Source organism: Pinus tabuliformis, chromosome 4_2, assembly GCF_031772625.1.
Source record: "Pinus tabuliformis cultivar Carrire ecotype Pingquan chromosome 4_2, CPIR1, whole genome shotgun sequence".
Taxonomy (NCBI): domain Eukaryota; kingdom Viridiplantae; phylum Streptophyta; class Pinopsida; order Pinales; family Pinaceae; genus Pinus; species Pinus tabuliformis.
The window spans coordinates 131,693,633-131,709,543 of NC_142304.1; positions in this window are offsets into that span (position 1 = coordinate 131,693,633).

Below are 15,911 nucleotides of genomic sequence, written 5' to 3' on the forward strand. Positions count from 1 at the left end.
AGTCGCTCAAAGAATTCACCTGTGTCTCATCCATTGCAATACATTCACGCTCCATTCTTTCATGACCACCACCCTGAACCCTGTATCTTCAGATCATTTTCACCTCCAAAATCATCTACTCCATTATGTGTCATGGATGTGGGATTCGTTAAGGCCCTCCTACGGCAATTCACTTCTTGTCGACATCAACTCATTATCCAAGAAGTCGACTTAGGAACAACCCCTTCAGTACTTTGAAGCTTGCATGCCTCAATGACAAGTTTCTCACTTTCGGCAACAGGTCTACATCAATGGCCTTCAACTGAAATATTTTACGTGGTGTTCGATGCCAAGTCCCTTATTCACACCACGTGAATTGTACTATAGTACCTTGAGGGTCATCATCATTATCAGTGATTCCTCTCGTGCCTTTTAACAACTTACATCATTGGCTGGTAATCAGACGATGTCTTTCCATGTTCGACTCCAGAACATCTTTCACATGGATTGACTTGTACTCCGAGTGAAGATTGAACGAGTTTGAAGACCCCGGATCTAGTTTCATCCATCCGGGCTGCGATATATTCAGGAAAATAAAGACATCAAATGTATATTGCTGCTGCATAGATGATCATCCGAATCAAAGGATGATGACTCTATTAGAATCATCAGTCTCCCGCACAGACGGTTGTCTATCTTATGTACATGAAAATGAATTTATAAAGCTGAGCATGGGAATGCCCACCTCAGCTAGATCATGAAATATATTATGAAGATAATGTATTGTATTGTATCTTATTACAGGTCGCCTTCCAACTTGAAAAAACTTCGGATCCTCATGATAAAGCATTTCATTCGACATCAAAGATTAATGACCTCATGCTTTAGGGGGCAACTATTATAGACATTTTTGGGCACTGCAACCCTAATCAAACATGTCCATAAACCAAGGGCTCCTAATTCCCTAAAAGTGTTATTACATACCCTAAAATAACAAGGTCAGCTGATTACATCATCTCCCATATGTTCTCCATAAAAACTGCTTAGAACTGGTCAAAACTGGACCATCTCACCTGCTCCATGGTCAAAGTACAATGCATTCCACCTAATACACATGGGAGGTACGATGCATACTGAAAATCCCTTCTATGGGGTGTGATGGGTGAGAGTGGACAAATGGCAGAGTCAATTTGCGAGGTGGATGATCATGGAATCTTCCAGAAACTTCTCTTGTGACACTTGCCTCTCTGAATTTGCCCAGGGATGAGTAAGAGATCATCAATCTCCAAGTGGAATCAAGAACTATCGGAGAGAGGACACTAATCAGAATCCTAGAAGCTGACTCAAACCCCTGCAATCATATATATATGGATCCCTCATCCCAGAGATCCAGAGGCTGGAATTTTGTATCTTGTAAGGAAGTGTTGTTGGTTTCTTGTTGGAATATCATAGTGTTGGGTGATCTAAGCTTTTCATGAGGTTAAAGAAGGGCTTTCATGCTAGAGGATGACGCTAGGTCAGAAAAATTGGTTGTAATCCTCTCTGCTATTCTTGATTATTAATAAAGTTATTCAAGTTTTCCTCCACATTCTTGTATGTCTGATGATATGTGCATTTGTGTGGTCAATATATATCTGGTCCTATATTGTTTATGATTGTAGATATCTGTTCTTCGATAGTATTATGCTGCTTTGATTCCACAGGTGCTCTTTGAAGCTGGGTAGACGAAGGAGAAGCAGCAAAGATCTGTCAGAAGGGAGAGGAACCAGGAAAGGAACCAAGTGCAAGACTGAGGTTGGTGTCCTTCATTCCCCTCTTATCTACTTCTCATAAAGGAAAACGAAAGTGGTTTTAGTTTGTTTGTTTCTAAGATAGCTACCAGTCTTAGTGGGACTAGCAGATCCGAGTAGACACTAGATTTCCCGATAATAATGTGGCAGTAGGTGGGGCTACCTCCAGTATCCTATATAATGAATTATTCAAAGAAAAAATGATAGCATGAGGCCTTGACTCATACACAGCATGTTGCCTCCACAAGTATGGTTGGCCTAATAATACATCACAAACATCCAGAGGTATAACATCACACAATACCTCGTCTGTGAAGGGCTTGATGCTGTAGGGAAGGTGGCACTACTGGCGAACTTTGAGATCTCGTCCTTCATGAAGCCACCCGATACTATACAACTGTGGGTGTGATGTAATCGGTAGGCCCAACCACTTCATGACCTCTGTTGAAATAAGGTTCTTTTGGTTGCCACTGTCGACAACGAATTGCAGTGGCGAACCCATCACCCACATCTGTGAGTGGAAAAGATGCTCCCCCTCCTCTGGGTCTTCAGGCTCATTCTTCTGGATCTTGGTAGTGGAAACAGTGGCGCTGGGATAAGAATCAATGATCTGCTTCCCTTTTCCATTCCCCATTGTCGGGTTCTGGCTCAAGGTCGAAACATGCATCTGATATAGAAGCCTTCAACTCAGCCACCAGCGACTGCTTGGTCTAACACTCACTTGTGTTATGAGTGGGACTCTTATGGAACTCACACCACTTTCCTATGTCCTTCCTCAGCTTCATGGTGTTTTTCTTTTCTTGTAGCTTCGACGGGTTGTCTTTGGTCACCTCGCCTTGGCTTTTTCCTTTGGGCTTTGGATTTGCAGATCCAAAGTATCGCTTCTTCTGTTTGAACTTTTGCTCGATTTTGACAGCGTATCGGTATGCTGTGTTGAGTGAGGAGATGTTCAAGAACTCCATCTCTTCCTGGATGTATCTGTGTAGGCAGCTGTAGTATTTGAGTACCAGATGCAGCTTAGAATCTTTGATACCCAATTGTGTGCGAAGGGTATGAAAAATGTTTATGAACTGCGGACATCTTGGTCTCTTCCTTGCCGCAGTGTGGTCCATTTGATGTATTTGTCCTCATAGCTGTTAACAGGGTAGTACTGCTCCTTGATGGCATCCCGGAAGTCATTCCAAGTGGGTGTGGCTAAAAACAGTGAGCCTGTACTTTCATCCTTCTGCTCACAGTAGGTTTCCCACCAGTCCTTGACATGGGGTGTTTCTTTGAGAAGAGCGAAAACAATCTTTTCCCGACTTGAAAATTCATGAATAGAAAAATATCCTTCTAGCAGATTTAACCATTTATCTATGGCATCTGCATCTATCTGACCCTTGAATATGGGGATTTCAAAATTAACTTGTACCTTAAAGGGCTAGGCATTTCCAGAGTAGCTGCTGGAAGCCAATGCGTCCCTTCTGGGTAGCCGCTGAAGGATCTGGGCAAAGCTGTCCATCATCGTGTTCCATTGTTGCTCGAGGGCTTATTCGAGCAAGATTTTGATAGGATCTCCTTCCCCATCATCTTTCTTCTCATCCTCCATGGGAGGCCATCGGGATTTGCGGGGCTGGTCTTGCAAAGGTTCGACCAGTTCAAACCCTAACTCCTTATATCCCGACCTCGTTAGGGACATGCAAAGAGAAACAGAGAAAAAGCAGACCGCTCTGATACCACTGATCCGAATTTAAATAGGAATGCAACAAAATAAAGAGATAACCATATACACAAAAGATGCAGCGGAAATAATGCTTCATTTCATTAATGGAAAACACTGAAATATGCTTACAACCAAAAATGGAAATAAACCAGCTAGGGCGATGATAGCTTATCCCTCAGAAGAGATGTGGTGGCTACATGCCTCTGAACTATGTTACAATGAGGCTCGATAGCCTATTTATGGTTGAGAAACAATGGAAAACCCTTATCATTCCAAAATCTAACCCTAGAAGATGAAACACCAAACTGTGGGCCCCATTTGGGTAAATTGGTACATCAACTTCCCGGGGTCGTAACTTTGGCGTATGATCTCCGTTTGATGGGTTCAATAGCTTGTTAGAAAGATCTATCCGAGCACTACCACTTTCGGAAGGGAAACATCAGTCCATGGACCCATGTTTCCCATAGTTTTCCCAAAAAACGTCGTTTAGGGCCTCAAAACGACTTCAGAAGTTCAGGACTCAAAAAACTGCTAAAAATAGTAGACTATGCTACATTTTAGGAAACTTAAAAACTGAAAGAGACAATTGTGGGGGTTGAAATGGGATAGGTGGGTGGCCACCAACATCCACCTAGATCATTCCTCCCCCATTAGGAAGAAATTGTCCCCATTGCATTGAGTTCCTCCTTGAGATGAGGAAGCTTCTGTTGAGCTGGGTCTCTGGCGAGTTGTTCTGCAATCTTTGATGTGTCCAGAAATTGTGGGAAGCATGGTCGACGACAGTCCACATTGAACACTCAGTGCAAGCCAAGGAATGGAGAATGTTGTGCTTCAAACCATTGTTGCCCGTAGCCTTGGTACTGGTGTAAGGACCATGTCGGAGTTGCCTGAGTTTCTGATGGGTTCTGGTAAGGCGTTCTCTCTATAGATGTAACCAAACTTTGTCGCCCACCTGAAACTTGTGTGGTACCCCTGTGGGTGAGGAGAAGTTGTTCCTATGTCTTATCATGACCGTATCCCTATGCTACTGCTGCTGCATGGAGGAACCCTTCGCGGGGGTCATGGGTGTGGTGACAATCTTCCCCTTACTTTGGGAGTGAACCAAACAGATGAATTTCCTAGTCTGGGAGATGACCTTGCTGCCTTTCTTAGCAGTGATCAAATATGTGGTGGTAGGTGGGGCTACCTCCGATATCCTGTATAATGAATTATGCAAAGAAATAATGACAGCACGAGGCCTTGACTCATACACAACATGTCGCCTCCACAAGTATGGTTGGCCTAATAATACATCACAAACATCTAGAGGTGTAACATCACACAATACCTCGTTTATGAAGGGCTTGATGCTGTAGGGAAGGCGGCATTGCTGGCGAACATTGAGATCTCGTCCTTCATGAAGCCACCCGATACTGTACGGCTATGGGTGTGGTGTAGTCGGTAGGCCCAACCGCTTCACGACCTCTACTGAGGTAAGGTTCTTTTGGCTGCCACTTTCGACAATGAATTGCATCGGCAAACCCTTCACCCACATCTATGAGTGGAAAAGAAGCTCCCCCTCCTCTGGCTCTTCAGGCTCATTCTTCTGTATCTTGGTAGTGGCAACAATGGCGCTGGGATTCGCATCAATGATCTGCTTCCTTTTTCCATTCCTCTTGTCGGGTTCTGGCTCAGGGTTGGAACATGCATCTAATTCAGAAGCCTTCAACTTGGTCACCAGCGACTGCTTGGTCTGAAACTCACTTGTGTTATGAGTGGGACTCTTATGGACCTCACACCACTTTCCTGTGTCCTTCTTCGGCTTCATGGTGTTGTTCTTTTCTTGCAGCTTCGATGGGTTATCTTGGTGTTATAGACATTTTTGGGCACTGCGACCCCAAGCATAAATGTCCATAAACCAAGGGCTCCTAAGTCCCTAAAGGTGTTGTTCCAACCCCTAAAAGAACAAGGTCAACTGATTACAGCATCTCCCAGAAGTTCTCCATGAAAAACTACTCAAAACTGGTCAAAACTGGACCATTTCACCTACTCCATAGGCAAAGTGCGTTGCATCCCACCTGAATACACATAGTAGGTGCGATGCATGTCAAAAAACCCTTCTATGGGGTGCGATGGGCGAGAAGGGACAAATGGCAAGGTCAATCTGCAAGGTGGAGGAGCATGGAATCTTCCAGAAACCTCTCCTGTGACACTTGCCTCTCTGAATTCGACTAGGGATGAGTAAGAGATCATCAATCTCCAAGTGGAATCAAGAACTATCAGAGAGAAGACTAATCAAATCTCAAAAGTTGACTCACCTCCCTTGCAGACATCTATATATGGATCCCTCATCCCAGAGATCCAGGGGCTGGAATTTTGTATATTGTAAGGAAGTTCTGTTGGTTTCTTGGTGCAACATCATAGTGTTGGGTGATCTAAGCTTTTCATGAGGTGAAGAAGGGCTTTCTTGCTGAGAGGATGATGCTGGGTCAGAACAATTGGTTGTAATCCTCTTTGCCCTTTCTTGATTATCAATAAAGCTATTCAAGTTTTCCTCCACATTCTTGTATGATCAATGATTTATGCATTTGTGTGGTCAATGTACATCTGATCCTATATTGTTTATGATAATAGATCTATGTTCTTGGATAGTGTTATGCTGCTTTGATTCTACAGGTACTCTTTGAAGCCGGGTAGACAAGGGAGCAAGTGGCAAAGACCTACCAGAAGAGAGAGGAATCAAGCAAGGAACCAAGCGCAAGACAGAGGTTGGTCTCCTTATTATTCTCTTATCTATTTCTCATAAAGGGAAATGAAAGTAGTTTTTAGTGTGTTTGTTTCTAAGGTAGCTACCAGCCTTAGTGGGACTAGAAACTCTGTATAGACACTAGTTTTCCCGATAACAAAATGGCGAATCCTCTGGGGAGCAAATAGATTGTTTGTTCATCTACATTTGTTTACTTTATAAATTTACAGACGGAGCCTGAAGTCAAGCCAGCTAGCCTTCGAACTGCATTTGCTATGCAAGTGCAAAGTAGATCAACATTGCTTCAGTCTATCTCCAAGTTTTGTTTATGAATTAAAAGATTCATTTACAAGCTCTCTAATTGCCCTCGTGGTGGCTCTAGTAACCTCCTTAGATCTACCCCTGTGATTGATTTACTGATTACCACTTGCTCGGCATAAATCCCTGACCTGAACTGCAAACTATGACCCAGAATCCAATCAAAGTCTTGTCCCTGGTCCAACGCACTGTCTGTTCTGTGAACTTCAAATGCATCGCACTTCCCGAGTGTAGAAGGTGTGTTGCATTTCAGTTTCACTGTGTTACAGGTGCACTGATCAGACAAGGCCTTGTTCCTAAATTTTTGTTTCTGTGTTCACTCTTTTCAACTCTATTCAGGAGTTTTGATGCCTGTAGTCAGTACACCTCTGTTTGAAACCCCTTTCCTTGTTGTTATTCCGCCTCCATTGTGGAAATAACTGTAAATGTTTTTATGTGTTTTTGAGTCATTTTCAGTTCTCCTTTACAAAGAAGTAGCGTAATTGTAGTGTCGTTTCTTGATTTGAAAGTGTCGCAAGTGTCGTTTTCAGTCATAGAAGAGAATCTGATTGTTCTTGGTAGTCGATTACACTGTTACTCTTGTATTTTATTTGAGTTAGTAGTTTTTCAAGTGTCGAAAGCAAGTTTTCAATTCCAAATAACAAAGTGTCGTTATTGCCCTCATTTTGTTTTGAGAAGAAACTTGTTAGTAATTGTCGCTTTGGAAAATAATTCAGATTTGCACTTAGCTTTCTTTTTATCATTCTGTTGAGGGCCCTAAAATCGGGTCAACAACAAGGGGGATACCCACCCGGTCCGGAACCTGGTTGGTGGCTCCTTGCCCGTTTGGTGTAGCGGGTCCGACTGGGGATAATGTGACCAGCTTCCCAATCTAAAGGATGTGTGTGTGTGTGTGTAGATTTTGATGATGCTAATATAGAGGTAATTTTAAGCTAATTTAATTCTAAACTCTAAACTGACTCTATGCTATTGTAATCTAACAAAAACAGCACATCTAATCTATACTAACCCGGGGTAGAATTCTTCTATTATGCGATCTAAAAAGATTTCATACAATAACTGGTAATAAAGATCATTCAGCTATCATAAGAATATAAATCAATTAAGATAAACCATTCTGCATAAGAAGTTAGGCAAAACAGTTGTGAACAACATATCGCATAATCAGTTATTCATATGTCAAGCACAAACAAATGACTCCACCGTACAAAAGTGCCAAATGGTAACCCACACATTCATACATTAACATATAAACAACTCAGCTGTATATCACTCTAAGAATATGAGCAGAAATTAATCAAGAGATAAAAGTACCATTTATGACTGATTTCACTCACAAACTTCAAGCAATAACGATTTATCTCTACTTACTTCTAACATCTACTAAGAGTACAGAAGTGAAACATCAGTAGCAGACATTAAAATGCAAACATAAATAAATCTCGATCCATCCATTCATCAAAAACCCCCTCCGAGGGTGCAAAAGTGCATGTTCTGAGGACAAGTTTTTTGACAAATTTCCGGACCCTTCTCCAAATGCCATGAGAAGGGTTAAATACTACTATCTAACTAATCTTAATTACACAAATTTAGGAAACGGCTTCAAATGACCGCCCTTTTACTAAAACAAATTTATTTCTAAAAATTGAATCTAATTTCTAACCGTTTCTGTATCTGCTCCTTAGTGCTGTAAGCAATGCAAGGTTCGCCTGGAAAGAGTCGGCTGGTTGTATTTTCCTTTTGTTCGAGCGATAAAAGTAGAAATAACAAAAGCTGGCACCTCTTTCTGACAAACTAGAAGATATTTTCGAAAATCTTCCTCTAGCTGGGTGTATTTGCTGTGTGTATACTTAGCATAACCCAGATTTCTTTCAAACTGATTGTGCTGTTGCTATTTCGGTTTCCGGCCGTGCGAATGACTCAATGAGTTAGGGATTTCGTTGCCTGAACAATCTTCCGTATTGAAAATTGCTTCCGTTCTTTGTTCCAGGCTTTTCTGGAGCGTCCTCCCTCTTTAGCGTCTTTCTTTTTGCTTTACCCAGTCTGAGCTTCAGGATCTTTTGCAAACATGCTGCTTTTGCGCGCCTTTGACTCTGAGTCTTGGATAGTCTATTTTCATCAGTGTCTGTTGAGTGATACTCTGGAATCCGCGGCCCTGCTGCATGCGGCATCCATTTGCGAAGGCATCTCCTCTCTGTTCTTCTAGTATTGGCGCTTTCCCCTTTTCCTTAGATGTTTCCTGCATATAGATTTATATTAGTTGCTGCCTTACAGTTTACGCAAAGGAAAAGAGAATTGACGAAAAGATTGACATGAAAGCTTTAAGTTCTAATGAATGCATAATCATGACACTCATAATGACTTGACTCTTCGAAAAATGCAACAAGATCATCCTTGGATACTCAGGCGTGCAATCATTAATTTCCCTTAAGGTGTGCGCTCAATTTTGGGTTTACAGATCATGCCGAGGAAACTTTGCGATGAGTGGTTTCTGCGATTCGCATCGCAGCATCGAGGATTGCGATGTCGAGAAGTGTCATCGCAGCAATTGATAGTCTCATCCATCGCAGATCGCAGATCGCAAGATCGCAGTTTGTAAGATCGCAGATCGCAAATCGCAAGATCGCATTTTTCATTTGATCATTGTGCGCTGCTTATGCGACGTTGCGATATGCGACGTCGCATATCGGCCGTCGGCGATTCCTTAGGTTTTCTTTTAAGGGCGCTTTCAAAATATGCGATGCGATGAATTTCACATCGCTTCTTTGCAGCTTATTTATGCGCATAGGAAAACGCTTCACTCTCTCTTTGCGATGCGATATAGCTTTTAGGGAGTTAAATACAAAAATTTTGACAAAAATATTTTTGGGATTTTTTGTTAAGGGTCCCCCTTTGCTTGATGTTATTGCTAATACCAAACAAAGAGGGGGGTTGTTGGTGACCACAAAAATGGCGATTCACTGTGAAGAACTAGTTATCTCTGCTTTTCTATTGATATTTCCACTTCCGAAACAGAAAAAATTTCATAAGTCTAAATTTTGTTATGGACAGATAGAGTAGATTACCCCTTATCCTGTCAATGATACTTTGTCTCAACCTTTCTTTTATTCCAATTGTCTGCTTCCTTAGGCTTAGTTCTTGCATTCACACTAGACATTACTCGGTCCTTTTTTTAAAGATAAAATAAGGTCTTCTCTGCGTACTGGCTTTAAAATATGCTCATTTGTCGTAGGTAGAGCCTCTGCTGCCCGCAAGCGTCCATAGCCTCGACAGGGTTACCATGTTATCTAGCAATGATCCTTTTTCCTGCTTGAGGTTATTTACAACATTTCAGAGAAAAATCCTTTTCGACACTTTTTCCTTTTTTATTCTCTAAAGAACAATGTCTTGGTTTGGTGGCCAAATTATGACACAGTCATTCACTTGATTTACACTTTTGCTGAACAAGCTGGCTCGTGATGAGACCCCTTGTCTTTTGATTGCAACAATCTTGAGTCGTTGCCCTGTGTTGATAGACAGTATTGGCAAAGTCAGCAAGTTATAATATCTGTGATCATGATAAGTCGGCTCGTGATGAGACCTCTTATTCTTTGAGATATAGTGTTTTCTCGGATTATTTCTCTGAATGCTGCGGTTTCCTTTAGCAGGGAGGAAGTCATTGTTTTTCCTTAAGAAAGCTCTGGACGACAATAATAGAGTTTGAAAACAACAACTTTACAGAGAATATTTATTTTATTATTGATGATACCTTTCATTGTGCTGACATAAAACAATTTTTTACCAAAGGTTGTTTTCATCAAAGTTTTTTTGAGAGGTTGAAACTAATATCATATTCAGGTTAAAGTTAACTCTATTTGTCAATAATAAAAACCAGATTTTTCGAAAAGTTTTGCTATTTGTACAAGTGAAATCAAAATCTGATAGAGAGTTGGTGTGCTCTTTCATGAATCCTTTTTTATGATCATTTGCAACCGGTTTTATTTATAATAAAAGAGAGAAAAAAAATAAACTAAAACTATCCTACAAAAATAGAATAATGATCTTCTATGGAAAATACATTTTAAGAATCTGTCCATTCACAAGCAAAGAATCTCTTCTACCTGCCAAATCCTGCAACACAAACGTCGATGGGCCTATGACTTCTACAATCTGAAAAGGACCAAGCCACAGCTTTTGAAATTTCGTATGTTTGCCCTTTTCTTCATGAGCCTTATCCCATTTCAAAACTAAATTTCCCATCTGAAAGTTCTTTCTGGTTATGATGTTTGAGTCAAAAGAGGATTTTATTAGCGCTTGGTGATGAGCATGGGTTTTCTTAGCTTGTTCTAGTCGTTCTTCTAGTTTGATTATCTCCATTTGTCTCAATTATAAGGAGGAAGTAGATATTTCATCGATGTGTTGTACTAAAGACAAAGAGGGAATGACTAAGTGAGTTGGAAGAACCACTTCTTTCCCATAAACTAAATTAAAGGGAGAAGTGCCGATTGAAGCTTTCTTCGTAATTCTATCTGCCCATAAAGCATTTACTAGCGCTTTGTGCCAATTCTTTTGGATTTGGTCGACTGTTCTTTTAATAATCCTGATTAGGTTTTTGTTTGTTGATTCAGCCAACCCATTACCTTGCGGATAGTAATTGGCAGAATATTTCAGTTTGAACCCTCTTTTAAGTGCAAACTCAGTCATTGCATTTCTAGAAAAGTATGACGCATTATCAAACATTAAGGCCGTTGGCAATCCAAACCTAGTGATGATAAATTGATCTATGAATTCAATAATGTTTTCAGAATTAACTGTCTTGAGAGGAACTGCTTCTACCCATTTAGTAAAATAATCTGTTGCCGTGAGGATATACCTATGCTGCTTAGAAGAGTGACAAACGATCTCACCTATTATGTCCAAGCCCCATTGGCTGAATGGTTGCTCGATGATAACCGGCTGTAGTGGCATGGACGATTTCTTTTGTTTCCCTGCAGCAGTCTGGCAGATTTGGCATTTCCTTACGTAATTGTATGAGTCTTTGAACAACGTGGGCCAATAATATCCTGCACGTAAGATCTTATGCGCAGTAGCTTCTCCAGCATAGTGTCCACCTGCTGGTCCATCGTGGAGTTCCTGCAAAACCTTTTCGGCTTCAGTTTTCTCAAGACACCTAAGAAGTACAGAATCGTAATTCCTTTTAAATAGAACATCATTTATGAGCTGGTATTGTTTAGCTTTCAATCTCAGAGCTCTTTTCTTGGTGTGATCCAGGTGTGATGGAGCATACCCATTCTTAAGATAATAAATGGTGTCCGCATATAATGATTCTGCATCGTTTAGGCTTACCTCATATGTATGTACCTCTTCAGATGAGTTCTCAGGAATTTGCGATGCTCCAGCTAACATCTTGCAGAAGCCTTGACCTCTTACGATGTTCGCCGGCTTGATCTCAAGATCGTATTCTTGTAAAGCGGTAATCCAATTTGCTCTCTTTTCGCCCACATCCTTCTGTACTAGAAGGTTTCTTACCGCTGGAAACGACACTACGACTTTGGTGTGGGCTTTAAGTAAGAAAGGTCTGAAATATTTGATCGCTTTGAAAACAGCATATGCCTGTTTCTCCACGTCTGAATAATTGAGCTCAGCACCTTGTAAGTTCGAGCTAAAGAATGCGATTGGAGCTTCCGCCTTCTCTTGATTTACTTGAGTTAAAATCGCGACATAAGATTTCTCTGAGGCAAAAGTGTATAAGATAAAAGATTCTGAAAAATTTGGGGTAGCTAAAGATGGAGCGTTAATGATAGCTTGTTTGATCAAGTTGAATGATTCGTGCTCATCTTGACCCCATTTAAAATTTGAATTCTTTTTTATCATATTTTGTAAAGGAGAAATAATACATGAAAAATCCGGGACAAACCTTTTCACAAAATTGATTTGTCCAAGGAAAGATTGCATGGCCTTTTTGTTATGGGGCATGGATATTTCGGAAATTTCTTTGATTCTGTCAGGTTCAATGTGAATACCGGATTTCGACACTATGAATCCTAGCAATTTCCCTTCACTTAATGCGAAAAAAGATTTCTTTGGGTTAAGTGAAATCCCATACCTTAAACATCTTTGAAAGATTTGTTTCAAGTCTTTGAGATGGTCGCTTCGTTTCTTGGAGTACACTGTTATATCATCCAGGTAAATCACTACCGATTTATTGACTAAACCTTTAAATGCGATGTCCATGGCTCTCTGAAAGGTAGCACCGGCATTGATCAGACCAAATGGCATGTTCCGATATGCGTATGTGCCCCATTTGGTTCGGAATGTGGTTTTCAACTGATCATCGGGATGTACCAGCACTTGATTGTATCCTGAAAATCCATCCAGGAAAGACATTAATTCTGAGCCCGCTACTGCCTGTAGTATTTGCTCCATAGGTGGGAGGGGAAAATTGTCTTTCTGAGAGGCTTTGTTGAGATTTCGGAAATCAATACAGATTCTAATATCTCCATTTTTCTTTCTAACGGGCACCATATTGGATACCCATTTGGAATGTCCGACGGGGAAGATTATTCTGGCTCTCAACAACTTATTTAGCTCAGTCTTTATCTGATTTTCTAAGTTGGGGTGGATTTTTTTGAGCTTCTGCTGGACAGGTTTTTCATTGTCAATCATAGGGATAGTGTGTTGAATGATAGAAGTGTTGTATGTTTTCAGCTCATCATAATTCCATGCAAAAACGTTTTTGTATTGTCTCAGAAGACAGATATATGCTGATTTTTCTTCAGCAGCTAGGCTGTGGCCCAGATTAACGTTTTGCAGCTTTTGATCGGTTCCTAGGTTCACTAATTCATAATTCAGAGTTGAACTATAGAGTTTAGAATTGGCAGACCTTTTAAACTGACTTTTTAAATCATATAAATCTTCTAACTTAACCACCGATTTAGGTATAGCATTATCAGTGCTATTTTTTTGTATTTGGTGATCATGATGGTCTTCGTCAATTATTTGATTTGAGTAGGATCCTTCAAAAGTGAGGAAATTTACAATGTCAGGATCGTCGTTGAATACTCTCCAGTTGGTGATGTTGTCAGGGATGGATGGTCTAAAGATTAATTCTATTGAGAACCTATCTGGACTAAAATCTTCAGAGGGAATAAGTCTAGAGGCTACGTTAGCTAACAGGTTTGCGCTCGCATTTTGGAGTCTTGGGATTGAAGAAATATTGAATGCTATGAAATGTGAAGTCAGATCTTGTACTAAAGATTGATAGTGCTTTAAATGACTTGACAGGCAATGTATGGTGTTACGTACCTGTTTGACGACAATTTCATAATCTCCAAAGACTTGAAGATACTTAACATTCAACCCGATTGCTTTGTATAGGCCTTGCACCAAGGCTTCGTACTCCGCTGTATTGTTTGTGCAATCGAACTCAAGTCTGCATGTAAGGATGATCTTGTTTCCGTCCGGGCTAATCAGAACGCATCCTGCTCCTGCTCCCTCGTTAGATTTAGAGCTATCAAAATATAATTTCCAAAACAAAGATGTATTTACAGAGTTATCTAAAAATTTAAAACACTTTGAATCATCAATTTGGGAAAAAATTTCAACTTGGGATAAAACTGAATTTTCTAAGTAAGGTGAGGTGTGAGCATTGAAATTGCCGAGGAAAGAATCTACCGAGTAATTGCCTATGATACTGATGTTGTATGTTATTGCTTCATTCTCTCCTTCCAATTCTGTCACTATGTACTTTTGGTGCAACTCTCGTTCAACCTTTATTTGATTCGGTTTACCGTTGTAGGGTAACCACATCTGCGACCAGTCGGTTGAGAAATATCCGTGGAGTTTTTCGGACCAATCCCTGCTAAGAATTAAACCATAGAATTCAGGGATATCAGCTACTAGAATGTCGATAACCTGGCATACTTTCGGGTTAGACGACAATCTTATGGTCACCTGGTTAAGTTCACCAATCACTTCGACTTGAGATCGATCAAGTTGAACTATGCGCACTGCGGATTTTTGTGGCTGAACATTCAATTTGGCACATATTGATCTGGGTAAAATATTCGTTGAAGCACCAGAATCAACCAAGCAATTGTGCACGTTTTTATTGAAAATTTCATAAGTGAGAAGAAAAGGAGGAGTATGGGATCTTGATCTTCCTCCAATCAAGGCAATGTCATTTGGATCAATCTTATTGATCATGTTGGTTGGAGGTCTTCCCATGTTGTGGGAAGCTACAGCTATAGGTAAAGATGTAGTAGGCACGGCATGTAATTCTTTCATCATTATTTTCTGTTGATGTTTCAATTTGCTCAATTCGTAAAGAGTGATATTAGCCCTAGTCTTTTTCATGTCATCGATAATGTTATACTCCATTTCATCCGACACTATCAGTGTTCTTGATGGAGGTGCTTGATCTGATTGGACTGGGCTAAATTGGGTCGCTCTAATGGTTGTTTTCTTTGTTGCGACCTTATCTTTTGTTGCAGGGCTTGCACCCTTCTGTTTAGGGGTAGTTTGGGGAGGATCAAGTTGATTTTTGCTTCGTGTGCTAACCGGAAATGCTTCTTGATCTTCTTCTTGTGGGAGGATGAAATCCCACATTCCTTGCAGTTCCACAACTTCTTCATCATCGGTCTGCCATTCAGTGGCATTCTCTTCTTCTTCTTCTTCTTCAGATTCGACGTTTGAGACAGCATTGGGTGGTTTCACCTCCATGGGAGGATTTCTTCTAAAAGATCTGTAGGGCTTTTTTGAAGAAGTTTCTGCTACTTGTTTTCTTATGTCAATCATCTCATTGGACATGGCCTTTAACACTTTTTGTAATCCTTCCATATCGAAAGGATCTCTCATTTGTTTCTTCTTGGTGTCTTCTTTGAAAGAGATTTTCTTAGATTTGCGTTCTTCTATTGCAGATCTCTTTTCTAGGGCAACTACACGTTTTTCTACTGCTAACGCCTCTGTCAAGTTTTCAACTAAGGTTGTATTGTTTGCCCTATCTATGAAGATAGCCAAGTTTGATGGTAAGGTTGTGATATACCATTCACATCTTACTTCCTCGTTGGGTTGAGAAGCAGCGGGAATTTTGTTGAGGATCTTATTGAACCGTAAATTAAAATCTTTAATGGGTTCTCTAGCCTCAGCTTTAAGATTAGATAGGTCATTGATCAATGTCGCTGTTGATCTGTCGTTGCCAAACTTGGTGAGGAATTGACTTTGAAAAATGTCCCAACTTGTGATGGACCCGGAAGGTAACGAAAAGTACCATGACCCGGTTGTTCCTTGCATTGTATAAGGAAAAAGCCGGACGACAGCATCCTCGTTGGTAACTCCGTTGAGATTAACAGAAAGCATGAAATTATTGATATGCTCTTCAGCTAGCATGCCTGTTTCTGGATTGAATTTAGGTAGCCAT